Source organism: Camelus ferus, chromosome 13 (assembly GCF_009834535.1).
Source record: "Camelus ferus isolate YT-003-E chromosome 13, BCGSAC_Cfer_1.0, whole genome shotgun sequence".
Classification (NCBI taxonomy): Eukaryota; Metazoa; Chordata; class Mammalia; order Artiodactyla; family Camelidae; genus Camelus; species Camelus ferus.
In genome coordinates this window covers 40,232,849-40,257,227 of record NC_045708.1, presented here as the reverse complement: position 1 = coordinate 40,257,227, position 24,379 = coordinate 40,232,849, and the positions used below count along the sequence as shown (strand labels likewise).

At 37.8% G+C, this 24,379-nt stretch overlaps 1 long non-coding RNA gene across 1 annotated transcript; it reads left to right on the top strand.

The window, feature by feature from the left end:
• Window positions 1-4,925: 4,925 nt before the first annotated feature.
• Window positions 4,926-19,169, top strand: LOC116668017. The gene is made up of 3 exons (XR_004325053.1): window positions 4,926-4,983; window positions 6,034-6,036; window positions 19,129-19,169. It is a non-coding gene; the product is annotated as an uncharacterized LOC116668017 (long non-coding RNA).
• The last annotated feature ends 5,210 nt before the right edge of the window (window positions 19,170-24,379 follow it).

The following is a 24,379-nucleotide window of genomic DNA, read 5'->3' as shown; positions in this document are numbered from 1 at the left end:
TAGCTTATTCCACACTTGAACCTAAGAATATAAAAGGATGAATATGTATCATTAGGCACTGATTACATGTCCAGCTATTATACCACATGTTTACTTTTCTTCATCACTTCTGACAGCACTGTAGTTCAAACCACTAATGTTTCTCAAGTAGTCTTACTCCAATCTTATCCTCTTCCAAACAAGTTATGGCAAGCATTCTCCAAAATGGCCCCAATGATCCTTGTGTCCTGATATTGATGCTCCTGTATAGTTTCCATCCACATTAAAACAGGGCTGCTTTGTGTCACCAATATCCTATGATGGAAGGGACAATGTTTGACTTCCATACTAGGTGATAAGGGCATTGCAGCATCTACCTTGGTCTCTTTAATCACTTACACTCTGGCACAAAGCACTTGCCATGCTGTAAGTTTACTCAAGCAGAATGATGGACACTCACATGTAAAGGAACCAAGGTCTCCTTCTGACAGCTAGCACCAATTTGCCAACCATGAGTCGAGAGAGTAGGGTGACCAGTCATCCCAGTTGCCTGATACTCTTCTGGATTTAGCACAAGAAGTTCAACATCCTTATTAACCCTCTGTCTCATGCAAAGAATGGCTGCCCACTCTCCGAGTGAGTCACCAGGTGGAAGTGGATCCGGCAGCCTCTGCTGACATCCAGCTAAACTTCCTGAGAAACTCTGAGCCCAAACTGCCTAGCCGAGCCACTTTGAAATTCCTGACTCTCAAAAGTTGTGAGATGGTAGTTACTCTTGTTTTATACCACTAAGTGTTGGGGTAATTTGTTATGCAGAAATAGGAAACTAGTTAAGTTTCAGTTTTTGGAACAAATTGAGTCATATCACTTCATTCCATTACCTATCATTGTACACTGCACAAAGGCCAGTGGGGTGCTGGGGTGAAACGCCATCCTGTGCTCTGTCTACCAAGCGCTGTGGGGCAGGCTTGCAGCCGCCCAGAGAGGGGAGCCTTTTCTAACTTGCACAGAGGCTACACAGACTAGCTGCAGCCCTACTAGGAGGGCACTGCCCCTCAAGTCTACCCCCACCTCCTGTCCTCCTTTCACACTACTCTCCTAGCACATCTTTGCATAGGGGGAAAAAAATGCATACCTTATTTCATTTCCCCAAATGAGCTAAGTAATCTTCCGTTCTTTCTGCCTCAAGACCTCAGTGCATGGTATTTCTTCTGCACAGAACATTTTTATTCCCTCCTCACCTCCCAAATTTCCATCTGCTAATTCCCACTCCTCTTTCAGCTTTCTGTCTATATGGCTGCCACCAATTCCGTGACTGACATTAGGTTTCCTGCCACACCCTTTTGTGGCCCTGCTCCTCTCCTTCAGGCTGTTGTCACAGTTAGTGATGCACATTTGTGTTGAGTCGGTGCCTGCGCCCCCACCAAACTAGCAGGGGCATGAGGGAAGGGGTGGGCTCTGGTTCCACTGAACATCCAGATGGGGCCCAGACCTGAGCCCTGAGAGATGTGCAGCAAATATTCAAAGAAGTAAATCCACCAAGTCCTATGCAGAGATTCCTAAGATACTAGAGCTTGTAACACTGGTTTTTGGAAATCTGTAACACCAAGCTGTTTTTATATAAATAAACATTGATTTGTACATGTGTGATAACATTATTGCAGAGTTTTACAAACTCTGAAATCCCAATCATTTCTATCTTGGATATACCCTGATGGTTACATACGACATTTAAATTTCAAATCAAACAAAAGTATGCCCATTTAGAGCATGAACTCTGGCTCCTTAATCTGCAAGTGATTGTGACGAAGAAGAAAATGACAATTAGTAAGGACATGCTTCTAGCGCAGCTGTGATTCTTACTCTAGGTGAAAGATTTCCAAACACGTGGAATACAAAAATAACAGCGGTGACACTGAAAAACTGAGAACTTAGCTGAACAATTTTTTTTTGAGTATTGCGACTTATTTTTCAAAGGAAGCATTTTTGGTTCTTCATAGTTATAAGCTTAGTCCTTCATCTTCAAACCCTCCATCCCTTGGCTTTGGTATAGTTTTCTCTGCAGCAGAATCTACAAGAGGAGTCAAAACTAAGGGCAACCAGCTCCTCCATAAGCACTGCCTTTCCAACTAATATAAACTTGATGCTGTTTTTAAGACTGTACTTTTTATAATTCTGATCTCATTTTCAATTTTTATGAATACATTTTCTTATGTGTAGTATTCGTTGTTCTTATCCAATTTATTGAAATGGTGTATGTTTAACATTCATATTTTTATAATTTAACTTGATTTTTTTTTACTATACTTCTAAATATATTTGATAGCTATTAAATATTCAGTTTCATTTGTTTTAAAATATTTTATCATGAACATTCTTCCAAAATCCTGCTAACACCAGAATTTCATTACATTAAAATAAAATCCTTAAATATACGTTTGGGGGTGGGGATTACAATTACTAAAACGCATGTCTTCTACCCAGGAGTCCATGATTTAGCAAAAGTAGGAGATCTTTATGACAGATCTTCTAGCCTCAACCAAGTCTTGAAAGGCATAGAATTTAAGCAGATGGCATCCCCAGAGGAGGGGACAGCAGGAGTAAAAGCAGGAAGGTGAAAAACACAGCTCGGAGTGCTTGCATGAGACTAGAGAGCAGGCGGTGGCAGGATGTAGAGATGTGGACACACAGAAGTGTGGTCAGGCCAGGTCTGCACCAGCAGCTGCCAAATGACTCATTCTCACAACCCTGACCATCAGTTTCTTTGGCTACTAGTTACTTTTCCTTTAGCTGCCATTGGGAACAATTTTATATAGTGCATGTGCATGCACGTAGGGGAACCATACACATATGTGGCTTATTTGAGTCTTGCCTAAGTAGCTGACCCTCAGCCTCTGTTTGATCATGATTTTTACATAGTAAAGCAGCCCAGACATCCGGGAGGTATGCTATAGAAACTGCAAAGACGAGTTGGAAAAAAAAAAAAAAAAAAAAAAAAAAAAGATATGCTTGGCTCACGAGCCAAACTGAATTTCTTGATAGGTATTGAAACCAGGTCCCAGTCAAGGGGTCCAGTCTCCAGGCCAGGTGATGAGATGCTGACACGTGCTCTGTTGCAGTCCAAATAAACACAAGGGGCCGCACTGCATCTTTCAGATGCCTGCACAGTGTCCTCTAAACCACCACCTCCCCTCACCCAGGCACGCGTGAGTCCACACCACACACACGTTCTAAAAACAACCCGAACTGATTGTCAACAAGTGCGTTTTGATCTTGCTGGAGTCCAGTATACTAGACGTAATGAGGGGAGAGGGGAAGAAAGGAAACTTGTAATCAGTTCAACACCAACTCTAGTCTCTGACTAATGTTGGGTGCTTTCAATATATTGTCTCAAGTCCTCCCATTCCTACTCTTGAAAGTTCCAATTTGCAATGAACTGAAGTTTGAATCTTAGTCCTGTAACTAATGAACTGTGCGGCCCTGGGGAGTGAGTGGTGGAAACAGAAAGCAGCTTGCTTGGAGGTGAAAATTTAATACATGTAAAGAGTTGATACACTCATACACTCTGCCTGCAGCCCCAGGCTCATGATAGAATCACGTTATATTTATTTAGGTCTATGTCCAATAGTATATAGTTATAACCTTTTAACTTCCCTGCCGCACAAATCCCCCCAAAACCTGTTTCTTAACTCATGTCAAACTTTCAACCTAAAAACAAAATAACTATTTCATTGCCAACCTTCTCCCTCAGCCAAAGGGAGGCCAACAAATGTGGTCTTTTCGCTAGAACGAAGTCAGTGTTTTGCTCCTAAGGCAGAAGGGAAAATGGGCTGAGATAAGCAACTACCACAGGGGTTACAAGCAACTTCAACTTCACTAACAATGCTTATTATTTTGTTGTTATAATTTTTCAGAAATAAAACGAGTATTAAAAATTGCTATTCCTGGTAATGAGCATGTGAATGGTATCAAAGTAAAAATAATAATATAGATATGTTTTTGAGAACTTTAGGAAGTTGTTTTTGGAATGGACTCATGCATTCCTAGATGCTTCAGATTTCTTTTCCTAGAATGACCACTGCATAAACTTCCACCAGCCTAGCTCTTTCCTTCCAACACCTCCTCAGAACCCAGGTTGACTGTCCTCTCCTTAGAGGGTCTTTGTGAGCCAGTCAAGCAATATGGGCTGTGTCCAATCAAATCCTTGCACACAGGAACACAGTTGCAGCAAAGTCATGCTGCAGTGTACTTGGTTTAATACATGCCAAGCCCTAACCCCCATGAGGACATTGTGCGTACAGCACACTCCACCCATTGCCTAGCACAGCAAATGGCACTTCATGAGTGTTCAACAAGTATTTGTTGAGTTAAACATCACTTTCTAAACTAGGTTTCTTGGATCATTTAGCACGGTGCCTGGCACAGTGCAGGCACTCAGAATAAATGAATGCATGAATGAGGGTGAAAAAAACACATGAGCAAGGAAGTAAACAAAACCAACAACCACCCTTTTATGTTGGGATTATCCCAATTTCATAGATAATAGCTGTCAGAAAAGTGAAAGATTTATCCAACAAAATCAACCAGCTAGTAAGTGATGAGGTTGAGATTTAAGTCCAAGAATGACTGGCTTTGAATACCATGCTCTTGACTCTCAAGATTTTTTGGCTGAGCTCTTAAGACCCCAAAATGTGGATAATTCCAAATATGCCTTTCATTTTGCAAAAACATATAAATTGAAAAACTAAAAATGGACTTACCATATGATCTAGCAATCCCACTCTTGGGCATATATCTGAAGAAAACTATAATTCAAGGAGGTACATGCACCACAATGTTCATAGAAGCACTATTTACAATAGCCAAGACATAGAAGCAATGTAAATACACACACACACACACACACACACACACACACACACACACACACACACACAGGAATATTACTTAGCCATAAAAAAGAATGAAATAATGCCACTTGCAGCAACATGGATAGACCTAGAGGTTATTGTCTGAATGAAGTTAAGTCAGAAGAAAGACAATGAAGAAAGACAAATATCATATGATGTCACTTATATGTGGACTCTAAAAAAATGATACAAATTCTATCTACAAACCAAAAACAAACTTACAGACATAGAAACAAACTATGTTACCAGGGGAAAGGGCAGGGAGGGATAAATCAGGGGTTGGGGATTAACAGACACATATTACTATATATAAAATAGATGAACAAGGACCTACTGCATAGTACAGGGAACTATGTTTAATTTCTTGAAATAACATATAATAGAAAAGAAACTGAAAAGAAAAAAAAATATATATGTATGCATATGTATACCTGAATCACTCTGTTGTACATGTAAATCAACTATACTTTAATAAAATATTTTAAAAATAAAAATTAAGTAAGTAAGTAAGTAAATAAATACATAAATACGTGCCCCTTGAATAGCATGCAATTTGCTCAACTTCCAGTATCTGCTTTGGAAAGTTTCCAGCTAGAAAGGGAATTGAAATTCTTTTGTAGAATAAGGCTATTTAGTAATATAAAGATGCAATTAGCAGAATGTTACACTCTTCTTAAAGAGATCTGGCCATGAAAGAGTTAAAAACTATGAGGTTCACTCTGTGCCCCTAAACAATTGCCCCAGCATGTCCTCTTCCCCCATTGCCCCCTCCCCACCCCAGGAATAACTGGTACAGCAATTACCAGGGTTCAAGGATATATCCTTTCTCTCTCTAGAGCCCAGAGGCAGTGGAGCTATTTTCTGTAGAACACAGATGATTCCTTTATGCTTGTTCTGTGACCCAAGCAGACAGACCATTCACAATGTCAAATTCATTGGCCCCTCACAGTGACCTTTGAGTGCCAAGGTCAGCACATGCTTGCTCCCTGTGAAAGTGTTATGTTGTGGTGGGGACTCCACTAGACAAGGTCTCTCAAGGGTCCTGATTTCAGAGCAGTCTCTGCTGTCCTCAGGACTCATGGTCCTTCAGCATCATTAATGATCCCAGGATAGCCAAAATATAATGGGTTGCTGGGAAGCTTAGACTGTGAGGCCATCTGGAATGAGTTTGGATCCAGGACCCACCTGTGATGCATTAGGCCTCAACCCCAGAACTGGCTCAGTGGAGAGGAGATGCCGGGGCCTGCTAACTGAGGAACCTGGGGGAGTGTAATTGGAGAAGGGTGATTTTGGAGCACATAGCTTGCCAGGATCTTTATGTCTCCTGAGAGTGTGCAGGCAGGCTGTCTGCTGAAAGGGTTTAAATTTTCCACATTGTGTAAGGAGAAAATGACTATACATAGAGATGGTTCGGCTTTTCCCAGACAATCCAGTGACAGAGCAGAATTGCCTTTCAGATTACACTACTGGGCCAAAGGTGATGGAGCCCAGTGTGTTGCACCTGAGGTTTGGAGGTCAAGCAGCCCAAGTTCTAGCCTTAGCTCTGACTTTTACTTGCTGGGTGATCTCTCCCTGTCAGTTTTCTCATCTGGTTTATAATAGCCACCATCTTAGTCTGCTCAGGCCGCTATAACAAATGCCATAAAATCATGGCTTAAACAACAGACATTTCTTTCTCACTATTCTGGAGGCTGAAAAGTCTAAGAGCAAGGTGCTGGCAGATTTGGTTCCTGGTGAAAACCAGATTCCTGGCCTATAGTCAGCTGCCTTCTTCCTGTGTCCTCATATGGTGAGGGGAGAGAGGGGGAGAAGGGGGGTGGGAAGAGCTGCTTTGTTTGCCAGGTCTGGGTTTTGACTTAGTTATTTCAAGTTGGGAGCTTGCCTTGCAAGTCCAAGAACATTAGTCTAGATTCGGTTTCCCACTTTAGATCCCCCAACTTGGACAATAATCCCAAAGATAAAAAATAAAAGAATGAGAGCTATGGCCAAATCATAAGTACCTACTGGGCAATGTGGTTTGGAAAGAGTGCCAGAATATAGATCAGAAAGTCTGTCTCTGATCTCCCATTCGTCACTGGCTCATGACCTTCTTCCACTCTAAAGTAATTACTCCTGCCAACTTACTAGCTGCATCAAAATACGTAAATCATTTCACTTTGTTGGATCTCAGTTGCCTTACCTGCAAGGTGGGAATAATGCTATCTAGTCTGCCGATTTCAGAGGATTATGACGTTCATGTGAAATAATAAATATTAATGTGCTTTGAAAATTATAGGGAACTGAGAAATTACTGGATTTTTAAGGTTTTAGAATGGAGTCTGAGCATCTACGTCTCAGCTCTCGCTCCTCCGCCCTCTGGCATTTCCTAGTAAAGTCCTAGCACAGTCCACACACGTAATAGTCAATAACCGAGTCTGAAGCACAGTATCACATGCCTCCCAAGCACAAAACTTTCTGGTAATATGGGATTCGATTTCAGCTGTAAATAATCGTATCAACAGAAAATAGAAAACTTTCTTTTCCTTTGCTAACATTTATGATTTTATATCTTTTTCTTGCCTTATCTCAGATGTCTCACAGGCTGGCTTAAGACAGCACAGAAAACAGTGGTATTTGGAAGTAAGAACTTCTTATTCCCTTTAGGAAGAACACTCCTGTACCTTTTTTCTCCATCTTTCCACCTCCAAAGAGTGTGATCTGACCTATCTTCTAGCCCTAACTGAACACTTAATAGTTTACAGTGGTCAAATATCCCAATAAGTGGCTCCTCCTGGGGTGGAGAATAAGGACTGCCAGGAAAGCTTCACATTCAAAGAAAGGACATAACTTTCTCTTCATTCACTTTATTTACTTGAACATGAGAAAAAAGCAATGTGTGATGTGAAAAGAGCATAATTCTCAAAAATGACTTTTTTAAACTACATTAACAAAAGTTTTTATATCCTTTTACACATTAATATATGAAAAATAGGTAAGGCTCTTTTTTATTTTATTAAAGTATAGTCAGTTACAATGTGTCAATTTCTGGTGTACAGCGCAATGTCCCAGTCATGCATATATGTACATAAATTCATTTTCATATTTTTTCTCATTAAAGTCTCTTAATTGGAAGTCTTTACTGCCCTTCTGAAGAGCTTGGCGTTTCCACATTACCTACAGGATTAAATTCAAAAATTTACATGAGTAGCACCAACCAACTTGCCCTACAGGAGGATCACTGTAGTAGCAACGTGAAAAACTGACGGAAGACGAGGTATTACAACACATATTTAATCAGGAAACCTATTAAAGAGCCATTGTAATGATTCAGCGTAATTTATCTCTTTTAAGGCAGTGCGGTAACAGACTCAAAAACTATTTGGAAAGTCAAATAGAAGATAGTGACTAATCGGATATACAATGTCATGGAAGGGGTAGAGTCAAGGATGATAGACTGCTAATTGGCTGCTGGTATGGCTGGTTAACGTAGTAACAACACAACTTGATTACAAAGAAGGAAAAGAGAGATGGGCCTTGGGAGGGGAGAGAGATGGTGAACTTTGTTTGCACCCAACTGAGTTTAGACCTGGTGGACTGACCTCCAGATTGGAAATACCTAGCAGCTATTTAGATAAATGGATATGAAACGCAAAGAAGTGACCAGGACACTTTGACTAGAGCTGTGTGGGAAGGATAAATACATCCTAGAATTCTTCTATCAACTGCTAAAACTGTAAAGGTTTTTGTCCAGAGATCTGGCAGGTATTCTTGAGAAAATTTGGTAGCTGCATGGACATTTTTTTTCAGATGTCCAGAAGGAAAGAAAATGTAAATATGCCAATAAAAGAAGTTCCATGCCTTGTTCTTATGAAATTATATCTCGTTACTTAGCAGTCCCGAACTTTACAGAACGCATGTGTTAGTGCATGTCTGTTCTTTCTCTTAATAAAGGCAATTAGAGTTTAAAGCCTTTGGTTGGAATACTGCCAAAAAATTAAAGGCAATGATGTGCAACTGTAACTGAAAATACCCAGCACCCACTTGGCCAAAAATAACCCTGCCAGGGACCACCCATTCGCACAACAGGAGAACTCTGAACCATGCATGTTCTGCCCCACCCATTGCCCTAGGGAGATCTAGGGAGAGGATGCACCAGGCCTTCTGGAAATCTGGGCCCCATTTAGTGAAGTGAGAAAGAAAAATATATATATATATATGTCATGTGAGATTTGAATGCAGGGATGGAATTTGGAAACTCCAGGCTCTGCTTTGTTCCTGGCCAGACTTAAAGGAGTGGCCAACTCCCTTAGCCCAGGGCTCCTTCCACACCCTCTGCCACTGTGGGAGCAGCCCCTGGCAGAGGCTGCCCTTGGCCTAGCCAACATTTAAACAGTGCATTTAAGTAGTATCAAGGTAGTCTTAGGTGCCTGACGTATTAGCTAAGGTTCTTTTGGTTGCAAATCAAATAGCACTGGCCTAGGTTTAAAGGCAGCTTTTTGAAAAAAGAATACTGGGGGATCATATGGAATCCAAGAGAAATTAATAAAGGAGAAGACTGGGGTAAGAACAAGGATTTCTCTAGGGACCAGTGAGAGGCTGTAGACCTTTTTCTGAAAGCTTGTTGATGGATGTGAATTGGTTCCAACTTTTTAGGCTCCAGGCCTTGGGTAAAATTTCTCGAAGGAGAGAATTTGGCCCATTTTGACCAGCCACGTCCAAATGGTGATAAGGAGATATAATATCAATATGGTTTCTATGGCCCTAACCTATGGATCAGGACCCTATTCTGCAGCAGAGAAAAGTGACTGGGCAGACACTCTAATAAATGTCTCCCACACCACGGTGGTGACATTAGGTAGAGTGTTCAGCATCAGGGTTTATAAGTCACTTCTCACTAGGTTATTCTGCGATAGCAAACAACATCACAGTGGTATACAACTTATTTTTCACTCACATTGCCTGCTGGATGCAGATAAGTTGTGGCTCCCTTCCCAGTCGTGGGGCAGCTGCATCTTTGCTCCTCGTGTGGGATCTAGGCTGAAAATGCAGGCCCTGCTTGGGACATGCTATTCTTGAAAGTGTGAATCACAGAATGGCTCTTCAAGTTTCTGAGTTTTCCATTCCACTGAGTAAATCAAATCACATGGCCAAGCATGATATCTGTACTGCAGGGAATCACACTTCTCTCATAGGGAAGCACTGTAAATCCATGGCAATAGAGAGAGCTACATAATCTTTTGAGATGGGTGTGTAAAATCTTTTACAAGAAGGTGCAGTGAATAATTAGGTACAATGACCCTACCTACCATAATAGATTGAGGGTCTTCAGTATCAAGTCAGTCTAGCTGCTGATGCCATGAAGAGCTGATACATAAAATGTAACATAATATGTAACTTCGATCACTAAAAAAAGCATAAGCCACTTTTCTTGGCTTGTGCTCAATCCTAATGCTCCCATCACTGTGTCTGGTTGCCCCCTAAGTTGCTGACAGGTTAACATACCTGGTTTATCTCCACCATGTACATTTAGGCCAGACTGACCCTCTCATACATAACATGAATGGATGCATGGCAACTAATAAAAGGAAATTTCAGGTTGGTTGACTGTGTTGTCCAAATCATCTGATTTTTCTGTTTAGTTGTATCAATTATTGAGAGAGGAGTATTGAAATCTCTGTGATGGTTACTTTTAGGTGTTCACTTGACAGGGCCACAGGGTGCCCAGATATTTGGCCAAACATTTTGGGTGTGTCCCTGAGAGTATTTCTGGATGAGACTAACATTTGAATTGGTAGCCTGAGTATAGCAGACTGCTCTCCTTAATGTGGGTGGGGCTCATCGAATCAACTGAAGACCAAAATAGAACAAAAAGGCTGAGTAAGAGAAAACTTTGCTTGGCTGGTTACATCAACTAGGATATCAGTCCTGTCCTTGGACTGCAACTTACACCATTAGCTCTCCTGATTCTCAGGACTTCAGACTTGGACAGAGACTACACCACCAGCTCTCCTGGGTTTCCAGCTGGTGAATTACAAATCTTGGGCCTTTGCAGGCTCCAGTCTTGTGAGCAATTCCTTGTAATAAATATAAATATAAATATAATTATATGTGTGTGTTTATACACACACATAACTTATTCTGTTTTTCTGGAGGACCATAACTAATATAATTCCCAACTATAATTGTTCAATGATATATTTTTCCCTTCAGCTTAGTTTTAAAATGTATTTTGGGCTTCTGTTTTTGGGTACAGATACATTTGTAACAATTATATATTCCTGACAGATTTTATCATTATGAAATGACCCTCTTTGTCTCTAGTAATGTTTTTGTCTTAACATCTATTTTGTCTGACATTAATAACGCCACTCCAACTCTCTTATGATTACTATTTGTATCGTCTATTTTTTAAAAATTTTAACTTATTTGGGTCTTTAAATTGAAAGTTTAAAGATGGGTCTTAGTAGCCACACTCATCAATAAAAAAAGGGAGAGGGCAAAATTAACAAAATCAGAAATGAAAAAGGAGAAGTTACAACTGACACCACCGAAATACAGAGGCTCATAAGAGGTTACTATGAGCAACTATACACAAACAAAATGGACAACCTAGAAGGAATGGACAAATGGACAAAAATCTTCAAAAAGTACAACCTCTCAAGGCTGAATCAGGAAGAAATAGAAAATATGAACAGACCAATTACCAACACTGAAATTGAATCAGTAACTTAAAAACTTCCAATAAACAAAAGTCCAGAACCAGATGGTTTCCCAGGGGAATTCTACCAAACATTTAGAGAAGAGAAACTATTCCAAAAAATTGCAGAGGAAGGAATACTTCCAAATTCATTCTATGAGGCCCACCATCACCCTGATACCAAAACCGAAGATATCACAAAAAAAGAAAATTACAAGCCAATAGTACTTATGTGTAAAGATGCAAAAATCCTCAACAAAATACTAGCAAATTGACTCCAAAAACATATTAAAAGGATCATACACCAAGATCAAGTGGAATTTATCCCAGGGATGCAAAGATTTTTCAACATCCACAGATCAATTAATGTGATGTACCACATTAACAAATTGAAGAATAAAAATCATATGATCATCTCAATAAACACAGAAAAATATTTTCATAAAATTTAGCAACCATTTATAATAAAAACTCTCCAGAAAGTGGGAAAAGAGGGAATATACCTCAACATAATAAATGCCATATATGACAAACCCACAGCTAACATTATTCTCAATGGTGAAAAGCTGAAAAAATTTCCTCTAAGATCAGGAATAAGACAAAGATGTCCACTCTCACCACTTTTATTCAATATAGTTTTTCAAGTCCTAGCCACAGCAATTAGAAAAGAAAAAGAAATAAAAGGAATCCAAGTTGGAAAAGAAGAAGCAAAACTGCTACTGTTTGCAGATGACATGATACTATACATATAAAATCCTACAGATATCACCAAAAAACTACTAGAGCTGATCAATGAATTTAGTAAAGTTGCAGGATATAAAATTAATATACAGAAATCTGTTGCTTTTCTATACACTAAAAATGAAATATGAGAAAAAGAAATTAATAAAACAATTCCATTTACCATTGCATCAAAAGGATAAAATACACTGTAATAAACATACCTAAGGAGGCAAAGGACATGTACTCCAAAAACTATAAGACACTGATGAAAGAGACTGAAGAAGACAACACAAAGAGATGGAAAGACATACCATGTTCTTGGATTGGAAGAATCAACATTGCTAAAATGATCATACTACCAAAGGTAATATGCAGATTCAATACATCCCCAATAAAATTGCCAATGACATGTCTCACAGAATTGGAACAAAAAAATTAAATTTATATGGAAACATAAAAAATCCAAAATAGCCACAATAATCTTGAAAGAGAAGAACAGAGCAGGAGGAATCACATTCCCTGACTTCAGACTATACTACAAAGCTACAGTACTCAAAACATGGAAATGCCACAAAAACAGACACATGGATCAATGGAACAGAATAGAAAGTTCAGAAATAAACCCATGCACTTATGATCAATTAGTCTATCACAAAGGAGGAAAGAATATACAATGGAGAAAAGACAATCTCTTCAATAAGCAGTGGCTGGAAAACTGGACAGCTACCTGCAAAAGGACAAAATTAGAACAGTCTCTAACACCATATACAAAAAAAACCTCAAAATAGATTAAGGGCCTAAATGTAAGACCAGATACTATAAAACTTCTAGAGGAAAACAGGCAGAACACTCTTTGACATAAATTTCAGCAATAAATTTTTTTAATCAGCTCCTAGAGTAATGGAAATAAAAGCAAAAATAAACAAATGGGACCTAATTTAACTTAAAAGCTTTTGCACAGCAAAGGAAACCACAAACAAAAATGAAAAGAAAACCTACAGAATGGGAGAAAATATTTGCAAATGACACAAATGACAAGTGACTAATTTCCAAAATATCCAAACAGCTCATACAACTTAATAGCAAAAACAAACAAACAAACAAAAACAACACAATCAAAAAATGGGCAGAACACCTAAATAGACATTTCTCCAAAGAAGACATACAGATGGCCAACAGGCACACGAAAAGATGCTCAATATTACTAATCATTAGAGAAATGCAAATCAAAGCTACAATGAGGTGTAACCTTACATCAGTCAGAATGGCCATCATTAAAGAGTCTACAAATAATAAATGCTGGAGAGGATGTAGAGAAAAAGGAATACTCCTACACTTCTGGTGGGAATGTAAATTGGTGCAGATACTATGGAGGACAGTATGGAGGTTTCTTAAGAAACTAAAAATAGACTTACCATAAGATCCAGCAATCCCACTCCTGGGCATATATCCAGAGAAAACTATAATTCAAAAAGACACATGCACCCCAATGTTCGTAGCAGCAATTTACAATAGCCAAGACATGGAAACAACCTACATGTCCATCAACAGATGACTGGATAAAGAAGATGTGGTAAGTATATACAATAGAGTATCACTCAGCTATAAAAAAGAATGAAATAATGCCATTTGCAGCCACATTGATAGACCTAGAAATTATCATATAAAGTGAAATAAGTCAGACAGAGAAAGACAAATATCATATGATATCACTTATATGTGGAATCTAAAAAAAAAGATACAAATTCTATTTGCAAACCAAAAACAGACTCAAAGACACAGAAAAAAACTATAGTTACTAAAGGGGAAAGGGCAGAGAGGGATAAATTAAGAGCTGAGGATTAACAGAACATACATTACTATATATAAAATACATAAACAAGGACCTACTGTATAGCATAGGGAACTATATTCAATACCTTGTAATAACATATAATGGAAAAGAATCCTAAAAGAAAAAACATATATGTATGTATATGTATAACTGAATCACTTTACTGTACACCATTATATCCCCAATTATTTTCTTCTGTCTATTTCTATTTCTACCCTCCTTCTGAGTCTCCATTATACATATACTAGAACAGTGACATTGTCCCACAAGTGTCTGATACTATGCTCATTTTTCTTCAATATTTTTCTTCTCTGTTATTCTATTTAAACAAATTCTATTCACCTTTAAGTTTATTAATTTTTTCTCTGCCTTTGTAACTATTCTGTTGAGTACATCTGGTAAATTTTTTCATATCAATTATTTTACTTTGCTAGTTAGAATTTCCATTTGATTGTTTTCAAAATATTTTTTCTTAGATTCCCTGTTTATTGATTTATTGTTAGGATATTTTCCTTTAATTCATTTAACATAACTTTAAATCTTTATACATATTTATAATGGCTGCTTTGGAATTTTTATCTGGGAAATCTAACATCTGGATTCTTTCACCCACTGTCAGTTGTTCTGTGTGGCTTGCGGAATGTGTATAAAGTTTCAGGCAACTCTCAAGTGTATCTTGGCTTTCACTTTTTGCCAGGCTCCCTTGAGTCTCTACTATGCATATGTAGTTTTCCAGACACCAGGAAAGTGTGGAAAAGCTTATCTCAGGCTTTACATGACTGTGTCCTTTCCAGAATCTCCATAAAGTTTCTAGACAGCCTGTTATTCACCCCAAATTGGAATGGCAACCTTGTTCTTTCACAGATGTGGGTTTTCCCCATCCATTTCCAATTAAGTCTGCCATTTTAGCTGGCAAAGCCTAAAGTTTTTGCTTCCCATTCCTATTTGAATTAATAGCTTCTGGCAGTAAAGCTGCTGGGTTTTGCAGTCAATCCCAGACAGACAAAGCTACTGTTCTTCCTACTAATCTGGTAGAGGGAGGGAGAGAGGAGACCTAGGCAAGAGGACCACATCAGCTTTTCAAGAATAAATGCTTCTCATTTTTCTGCCTTTAGTTAATTCCTTGTACCCTGAAATGATTGCTTTTGACAATTTTGACAATTTTTATACTTGTTTGTTTTAAAAGGAAATCATCAACTTTTACAGCCACCAATATTAAAAGTCCTCTCTGTTTCCTTCTCTTTGAATGCAAGATAGTAATACCTACATCAGATTTATGAGTATGAAATTAGATCACCTATGCCAGTGATGTTATTCCATGATTATCCTGACTTACTACGCTGAAGATGAAAGCATGATACTCAATTCTAAAGAAAAAAAATGCATCTCTTCTTCCTGACAAGTTAACAAACATGTTCAAAGTTTCTGCTTAAGAAAAGACTTAAAGAAAAGTTTCTACGAGGATTTCCAATACCAAACTTTGCTGAACATTGAGCATAAGAATCTTTATTCAGTGTTTGAATGAGTGGATATATGGCTATAAAAAAGTTTTTAAAGTCAATATAAAGGTAATATTCTTCTGATGTCTTAGAAAAACTTGACCATGGATAACTGAATGAGAATAACAATAATTTAATAATGAGATACACACCTACATCTATTTTCATATTTTGCAAATATTATTAAAAATTTTAACAGGTTTACTAGCTAAACATAGACATTTACAGAAATGGAACAAAACAGAACAAAATGCAATTATCAAATGAATGTTCCAAATTATAATATTTTAATGAAAATGTTCATGATGTATGTTTAGGTAAAATTATAAAATAAAGTATTAGATTTTTAATAACTTAGTAAAATTGATCAATAATGAATACAATGGTTCATTGAAAATGCAAAAGCAATGAATTTGTTCAGCAATGAAAGTTTTCTGTTTTATGGCAAACTTTTATCAACTCTAATAAAGTTATTATCCACATTTTTTAAAGTTAAAGTATAATTAAGTAGAAATAAAAATTCCCTGTCTTTGCTTGCCAGCTTGGTCAGTTTCAACCATAGGACCAAAATATTAGCTATCAAGCTGGTGGCAGTTTCCTTGAATTGCAGAAAGGAGTTCAAATACAGAAACACTGAACACACAGGCTGCTTCTATGAACTTCACACTCATTTGGGGGCCTAAGACATATGCTAGTTCTTTTCCTTCAGAATCTCAATCTCTCATAGACAAAAATCAACACAAAATGACTTGTATAAAGCCCGCCCAAGAAAAATAACACTAGTTGAAAAAAAATGGCATTCTAGGATACTTTTTTGAGAAGAGTTCCTTTCTTTCTTTTTATCTCACTTTTCTATTATGGTATTTATTCTGTATTATAATTATGTTTGTCTTTTTCCCCGTACTAGACTGGAAGCAATTTAAAAATACAGATCATTCCATGTCTACGTAGATTCCTAGAACTTTCCACAGAACCTGACAAAAAGGTGTTTAAATGCTTAATCAATTCATTCCTTCTTTTAGAAGCTTCTTTTAGAAGCTCTGTAAAAAAAAAATCTGGCAATATTATGAACTACAATAACACCATACACATACAAACTCTCACTAAAACTCTCAGAATCTGTGGAATAAAAACAACTAGTTTTATAGTTTCACAAGAAATAAAGGAAAAATCATATGTCACAAATAAAGAAAAGTTATAAAAAGACAGCACTGATTATGTAGTTTATGATATTTAATGTCAGGGCCTTGGGTTTAAATGCTACAGAAAAATAGATTAAAAAGAGGTGCAACCAAGATACCTTCATAAAACTGAGACTCTCAAAAGGCTGCAACGTCAGTGAAAGGGTGCTTTAAAAAGTATGCCTACCGGAACAGGGAGGTGGCAAGAAAGCTTGCTTGCCCTACCTGGATTATGAATAGGAAAAATTTCTCCCAGAAAATTGAAAAACACTAGGCCTGTCTATCTCTTATATTTGGAGTTTGAATTTTAATTTGTCATGGGGTTTAGGAATCTCTACAGCAATCAAGTAACCTAAAAATGATCTTTTCTGACAAAATTCAATATCAATTTATGACAAACTCTCTTTGGAAAGTGGGTATTTAAGTACCATACCTCAATATAATAAAAGCCATATATTAGAAACCTACAGCTAATATCATACTTAATAGTACAAACCTTAAAGCATTCCCTCTGTGTTCAGGAAGAAGACAAGGATGTCCATACTCACCAATTTTATTCAACCTAGTTTTGCAAGTCCTAGCAACAGCAATTAGAAAATGAAAGGAATCTAAATTGGAAAGGAAGAAGTAAAACTGCCACTGTTTGCAGATGACATGATATCCTACATAAAGAATCCTAAAGATACCACCAGAAAACTATTAGAGCTCATCAGTGAATTTGGTAAAGTTGCAGCATACAAAATTAATATACAGAAATCTATTGCATTTCTATACACTAACAATGAACTATTAGAAAGAGAAATTAAGGAGACAATCTCATTTACCATTGCATCAAAAAGACTATAATACCTAGAAATTAACTCACCAAAAAGGTAAAAGACCTTTACTAGGAAAACTATAGGACACTGATGAAAGAAATTGAACATAACAGAAACAGATGGAAAGCTCTACCATGTTCTTGGATTGGAAGAATCAATATTGTTAAAATAATCATACTACTCAGGGCAATCTACAGATTCAATGCAATCCCTATTAAAATACCAATGCATTTTTCACAGAATTGGGAACAAATAATTTAAAAATACATATAGAAACACAAAAGACCCCAAATAGTCAAAACAATCTTGAGAGAGAAGAACAGAGCTAGAGGAATCATGTTCTCTGACTTTAGACTATATTACAAGGCTACAGTACTCAAAACAGTATGGTACAGGCACAAAAACAGACACATAGATCAATAAAATAGGATAGAAAGTCCAAAAATAAACCCATGCACTTATGATCAATTAGTCTATCATAAAGGAGGAAAGAATACACAATGTAGAAAAGACAGTCTCTTCAATAAGTGGTGCTGGGAAAACTGGACAGCTACATGTAAAAAAAAATAATATTAAAATGTTCTCTAACACCATACACAAAAATAAATTCAAAATAGATTAAGGACCTAAATGAAAGACCAGCTACTATAAAACTCCTAGAGGAAAACATAGGCAGAGTACTTTTTGACATAAATTGCAGCAACATTTTTTTGAATCTGTCTCCTAAAGCAAAGAAAATGAAAGCAAAAATTTTTAAATGGGACCTAATTAAACTTAAAAGCTTTTGCACAACAAAGGAAACCATCAACAAAACAAACGTTTCTCCCTATAGAATGGGAGAAAATATTTGTAAATTATATGACTGGTAAGGGATTAATATTCAATACATATAAACAGTTCATACAGCTCAACAACAGAAAACAAACAACCCAATTAAAAAATGGGCAGAAGAACTGAATAGACATTTTGCCAAAGAGGAAACACAGATGGCCAACAGCCACATGAAAAGATGTTCAACATCACTAATCATCAGGGAAATGCAAATCAAAACTACAATGAAATGTCACCTTACCCCTGTCAGAATGCCTACCATCAAAAAGAACACAAATAACAAACACTGGCAAGGATGAGGAAGAAAGAGAATCCTCATATACTGTTGGCAGGAATGTAAACTGGTGCAGCCACTATGGAAAACAATACGGAGGTTTCTCAAAAAACTAAAAACAGAACAGCCAAATGACCCAGCAATTTCACTCCTGGGTATACATCTGAAAAAAAAAAACAACCACGAATTCAAAAAGATATATGCACCCCAATGTTCACAGCAGCATTATTTACAATTGCCAAGATATGGAAGCAACCTATGTATCCATCAACAGATGAATGGATAAAAATGTGTGTGTGTGTGTGTGTGTGCGTGCATGTGTGTGTACATACACAATATAATCCATTCAGCCACAAAAAATTATGAAATTTTGCCACTTGTAGCAATATGGTTGGACTTGGAGGGCATTATGCTAAGTGAAATAAGTCAGACAGAGAAAGATAAATACTATATGATATCACTTATATGTGGAATCCAAAAATTACAACAAAGTGTTGAATATAACAAAAAAGAAACAGACTCACAGATATAGAGAACAAACTAGTGGTTACCAACAGGGAGAGGGGAGGGGCAATATAGGGATAGGAGATTAAGAGGCACAAACTGTTAGGAATAAAATAAGCTATAAGGATATATTATACATATAGGGAATATAGGCAGTATTTTATAACAACTATAAATGGAGTATAACCTTTAAAAATTGTGATCACTACACTGTAAACCTGTAACCTATATACTATTGTACACCAAGTATACTTCAAAAAAAAAAAAAGAACAATTAAGAACAAAAAATGATCTTTGACCGGTAGTATGCTTAGAGTATGTGGCAGAAGGAAACAACAAATAAAACAAAATAAATATTGTAGGAATATTCTCTGAAAAACAAGAGCAAATAGGAATTGCTCAAGTAGGGAAGAAATAGGTAAAGGTTAGCTTATAATAAAAACTTCAAACCATGAAAAAAAAAATGATTATGGAACAAGAGTTAGCCAAAAAAGGGAGAGGGGCAGGGGAGAAAGATGAGACCTCCCTTCAAAAAAACATCAGAGATAATTAGGTAAAATATGCTTAATTTGAAAGAGTAAATATAATTCTAAAATATATAGAAACACACAGAACTCACAAGTAAAAGGAGTAAAATATGTGGCAGACTTTGGTTCTCTGTGCCTTCCTAATCCCCGGGAAGAGTATATTTCCTAGCCACATTATAGGTGGGTAAGAAAATGTAACTTGTTTGGGCCAACAGTCTGTTATGAGAAGCAATACATGTCACTTCTGGGCCAAAGCACTTAAAAGCTGGTGCATGACTTTCCACAGCAGACACCTCAGACTCTTTAACAAAGGCCAAAGACTGGATGGCATCATCAGGAGAAATTTGTTTTCTCACAGTTCTGGAGGCTGAACGTCCAGGATCAACGTGCCCGCTAATTCAGCTCTCTGCTGGGAGCCCACTTTCTGGCCATATTCTTGTTATGTCCTCATGTGACAAAGAGAGACAGTAAGCAAGCTCTCAGGTGTCTCTTCTTATAAGGGTGCTAAGTCCATCATGCAGGCACTATATTCATGACCTCATCTAACTCCCAAAGGCCCCATCTCCCAATTCCATCACATTGGGAGTTAGAGCTCCAGCATGTGAACTAGAGGGAGACGCATTCTGTCCAAAGCACACGCTCTCTTCCCCTCCCACAGTGACTGAGAAACCTCATGCTTCGGATGATGGAGAAACAAAACACCAGTGCTTCAACCAGCCTGAATTTATGAGAAGCTGTGTGGAGCAGAGCATCCCACTAGTTTTTTCATGACATTTAACATAAGCAATAAAATGTTATTGTTTTAAGCCATCAGGAGTTTGGGATCGTGATTGCAGCATAACCTAGAATAATTTAATCTAAGACACTGGAAGGAAAAGCCAGTGTGAAAGAGAATCAGAGAGTCAAAGAAGAAATATGAGATTATAAACACAATCAACAAAATAGAAAAAATACAAATCAAGAATTGGTAGACTAGAAGTAAATCTGACAAATTATTCTGTATGTGGCACAGAGATTGTGCCAATGGTCTTGGCCACAGCAAGTGAGTCAACAAAAACAAATATAAAATATCAAAATTGGGGGAAATAATAAACTAAAAACTATATCATGTGTGGAGATAAAATTATCTAGTTGAAAAATTCAAGAGAAGCTACAGAAAAAAACTTGAAAAGTTCACAGTTTCGGGTTGCTGTATCAATAAATAAAATTCAGTTGTTGCTATAAACCTGTAGATCTACAACAACTGAAAAGCCATAAACACCATTTACAATAACAAAAATATAGAGCACTGAGGCATAAATCATTTAAAACATATGTGGACATCTATTAACATCTTTATAGAGGAAATAATAAAACTTTATTGAACATAAAGTATATAAATAAATGGAGATATTTGGAAGATGTGGCAAGGATGTGGAGAAAGGGGAATCCTTGTACATTGTTGGTGGGAATGTAAATTGATGCCACTCTGGAAAACAGTATGGAGGTTTCTCAAAAACTAAAAATAGAACCTACTATATGACCCAGCAATTTCATTCCTGGATATATATCCCCCCCCAAAATGAAAACACTAATTAAAAAAATATATGCACCCCAATGTTCACAGCAGCATTATTTATAATAGCCAAGCTATGAAAGCAACCCAAGTGTCCACCCAACAGATGACTGGATAAAGATGTGGTATATAGATACAATGGAATATTACTAAGCCATTAAAAAAGAATGAAATTTTGCTATTTGCAGCAACATTGATAGACTTGGAGAGCATTATGCTAGGTTAAATAAATCAGATAAAGACAAATACTGTATGGTATCACTTATGTGTGGAATGTAAAAGTAAACAAACAAGTGAATATAACAAAAAAGAAACAGACTCAAAAATATAGAGAACAAACTAGTGGTTACCAGTGGGGAGAACAAAGAGGGAGGGTAAAATATGGGTAAGGGATTAAGAAGTATGAACTCTAATGTATAAAATAAGCTATAAGGATATATTGTACAACACAGGAAGTATAGCCAATATTTTATAATAACTATAAATGAAGTATAACCTTTACAAATTGTGAATCACTATGTTGTGCACCTGTAACTTATATAGTATTGCATATCAATTATACCTCAATAAAAAAAGACTAAAAGTCTCTTTTTTCTTAAAAAAGAGAGAATATAAATAAATGGAGATATAAATCACATTCATACTTGAGAAGACAATGATATTGATGACATTTTCCCTAAATTAATATAAAAATTCATATAATTCAAATTTTAAATCTTGATACCGAAATTTTACAAGAAAGATTGAAGGGTCAAGAATAACAATCCAATGGAGGGTAGAGGGAGATTTACTTGACCGAATATGATTATTTATCAAAAAGATATAACTAAAATGATATGGTATTGACACAAGGGCAGGTGAATCATGAAAAACACAGAGTGTTTAGAAATGGATTTACAATATATGAGAACTATGAATATGAGAAAAGGCACTGGAAGTTGGTGAGAAGAGGAAGGACTAACTCCTAAATGATGCTGGGGTAATTTGTGGAGGGAAAAAGGACAAGATTGAATCTTTTCTTCAAAATCCATGAAAAAAAATTTTTTAGAAGGTTTAAAGCCATAACAATAAAAGCAGAACTCTGAAACTATTAGAAGGTAACACAGAAAAATATCTCATGACTTCAAGGTAAGGAATGGTTTTCTTAATCAAAATACACAAAGTATTTGTAAAAGAAGAGATTAATTAAATTGAACACATTGAAAATTAAAACGTGTGTTCAGGGAAAACCAGCATACTTGAGGTGGCAAGGCAAGTGACAGATAGGGAGAGGGCATCTGTCAAGCAGGTGAGGTAACAGTTTAAGTGTTTGGAAAGGTACCAGCTTCCGGAGAGCTCTGGCCCCTGAGGGGGCAGCCTGGAGCAAAGAGGCTTTAGAGGTAGATGTAATAATCTTTGGGAGAGAGATGCAACTTGAAGACTGCTAAATCTGGATGATGGATATGCCTGGGAATCAATTCTATTTTCTCATTTTTGTATAGTTGGATATTCCATAATAAGAGAAAGACCCCCAAAGCCTACGATTTGCTTACCTCTTTGCTACCCCTACACCTGGACACACTCCCTTGCTACATTCTGCTTCTGTGAACACAGGGATGAAAAGGAACTGAAACTCAGTAAGCTGTTCACAGTAGAGGGCAGAGTTTCCCATGCCTTTATACTACCTGGTATACAGCAGGTGCTCAATAAATGCTTATTGACTTGAAATAATTTCCACAGGATTCCCAGGATTCCCTGCATCGTCCCTCCGACCGTGGGCTCCCAGAGCTCCCTGTACTTCCCCATTCCACCCAACACTCATCAGACTGGACTAGAACATTCAGTTAATATCTCCTTAGCTCTGTGAGGGCAAGAGAAGCATCCGTGGGCTATGGTATTCCCAGGAGACAGCACAGTGCCTGGCACTTATTAACTAAAAGAGCTTAATTTATTAATAATCCACAGTGTAAAAGTCCCAGTATCCATTCTTCACTATTGGTAACCAGCCAGGATTAGCCATTCCCACCACATCAGAGAGAAAACGTCTACCAGGCTCCCTCGCCACTTGTGTTCCAGAGCAACATTCCAGGTCTGCTTCCTCCCTGCTTCCTCTTGCTGAACTCTGCTCAACTGAGGGCCACCTCTGCAAACTGTGCTCAGGTTACCCTCCGACTCTGGTCACCTAGCTTTGTCCCTAACCTCTCAGTCCTTGCTCTCAGATGCACTGGGAATCTTTTTCATCCTCCTGCCTTTGGCCACCCAGGCAGAATAATTTGGCTCAAGGGTAAGTTTGTGCTTGGGTTGATTTTAGTGCTGGGTCACCTGGATTTGACAGAGTCACTCGACTGAGCAGATCCTACACATAGGACACTGAGAAAGCACACAGGGTCCCTCAAACCCGAATCATCCCAAATAGCCAGTTTCTGACCCAAATGGAAATTGCCTGGTTGGCCAGCAATGACTTCGGGATTGCCTGATCTGGTCCCCAGGAGCCAGCCCCGTACTGGATAGGGACAGTCTTGTGGTAGTCACACAGTGATCACAAGTCAGGGCTTCGCAGTGATCACCAGTGCTGAAACCCTTGTGCTGGGCCCTGTCTTTAGAAATGGATTAGATTGGGTGCTTGTTTTGTTTTCTTCCCAGTAGCTGAGGTTCAGACACTCCCACCTCCTAGCACTTAACATTCCTCCCCTGGGCAGCACTCCTGCTGTATATCACTTACACTCCCCGCTGACATTGTATGGGGATTTTTTTTTTAAGCAGCAGGTGTGTGAGATAGAAGCCATTGTCAATCATAGCGTTAAAAATGCTCCACCCTTTCAAATGCCTAATCAGCGGGTTTGATGGGTTGCAGCTGGCTGCTAACCAGCCAGGGTGGAAGCTTTCAAGGCAAACACCACCCTACTTTGGGAAAGAAAAGGGTGGAAGGCTGGGGAACTGGGCAGCTGAGAAGCCGAGTCATGGCCAAGGCATTACAGCCTCAGGGTAAAAGTGATGGGAGTGCTTATCCACCAAAAGGAAGTCAGCATAACTAACTAACGTGCATGGTCTCGCCTCCATACTGTTGCTGTTCACGTGGAAGGCTCCGT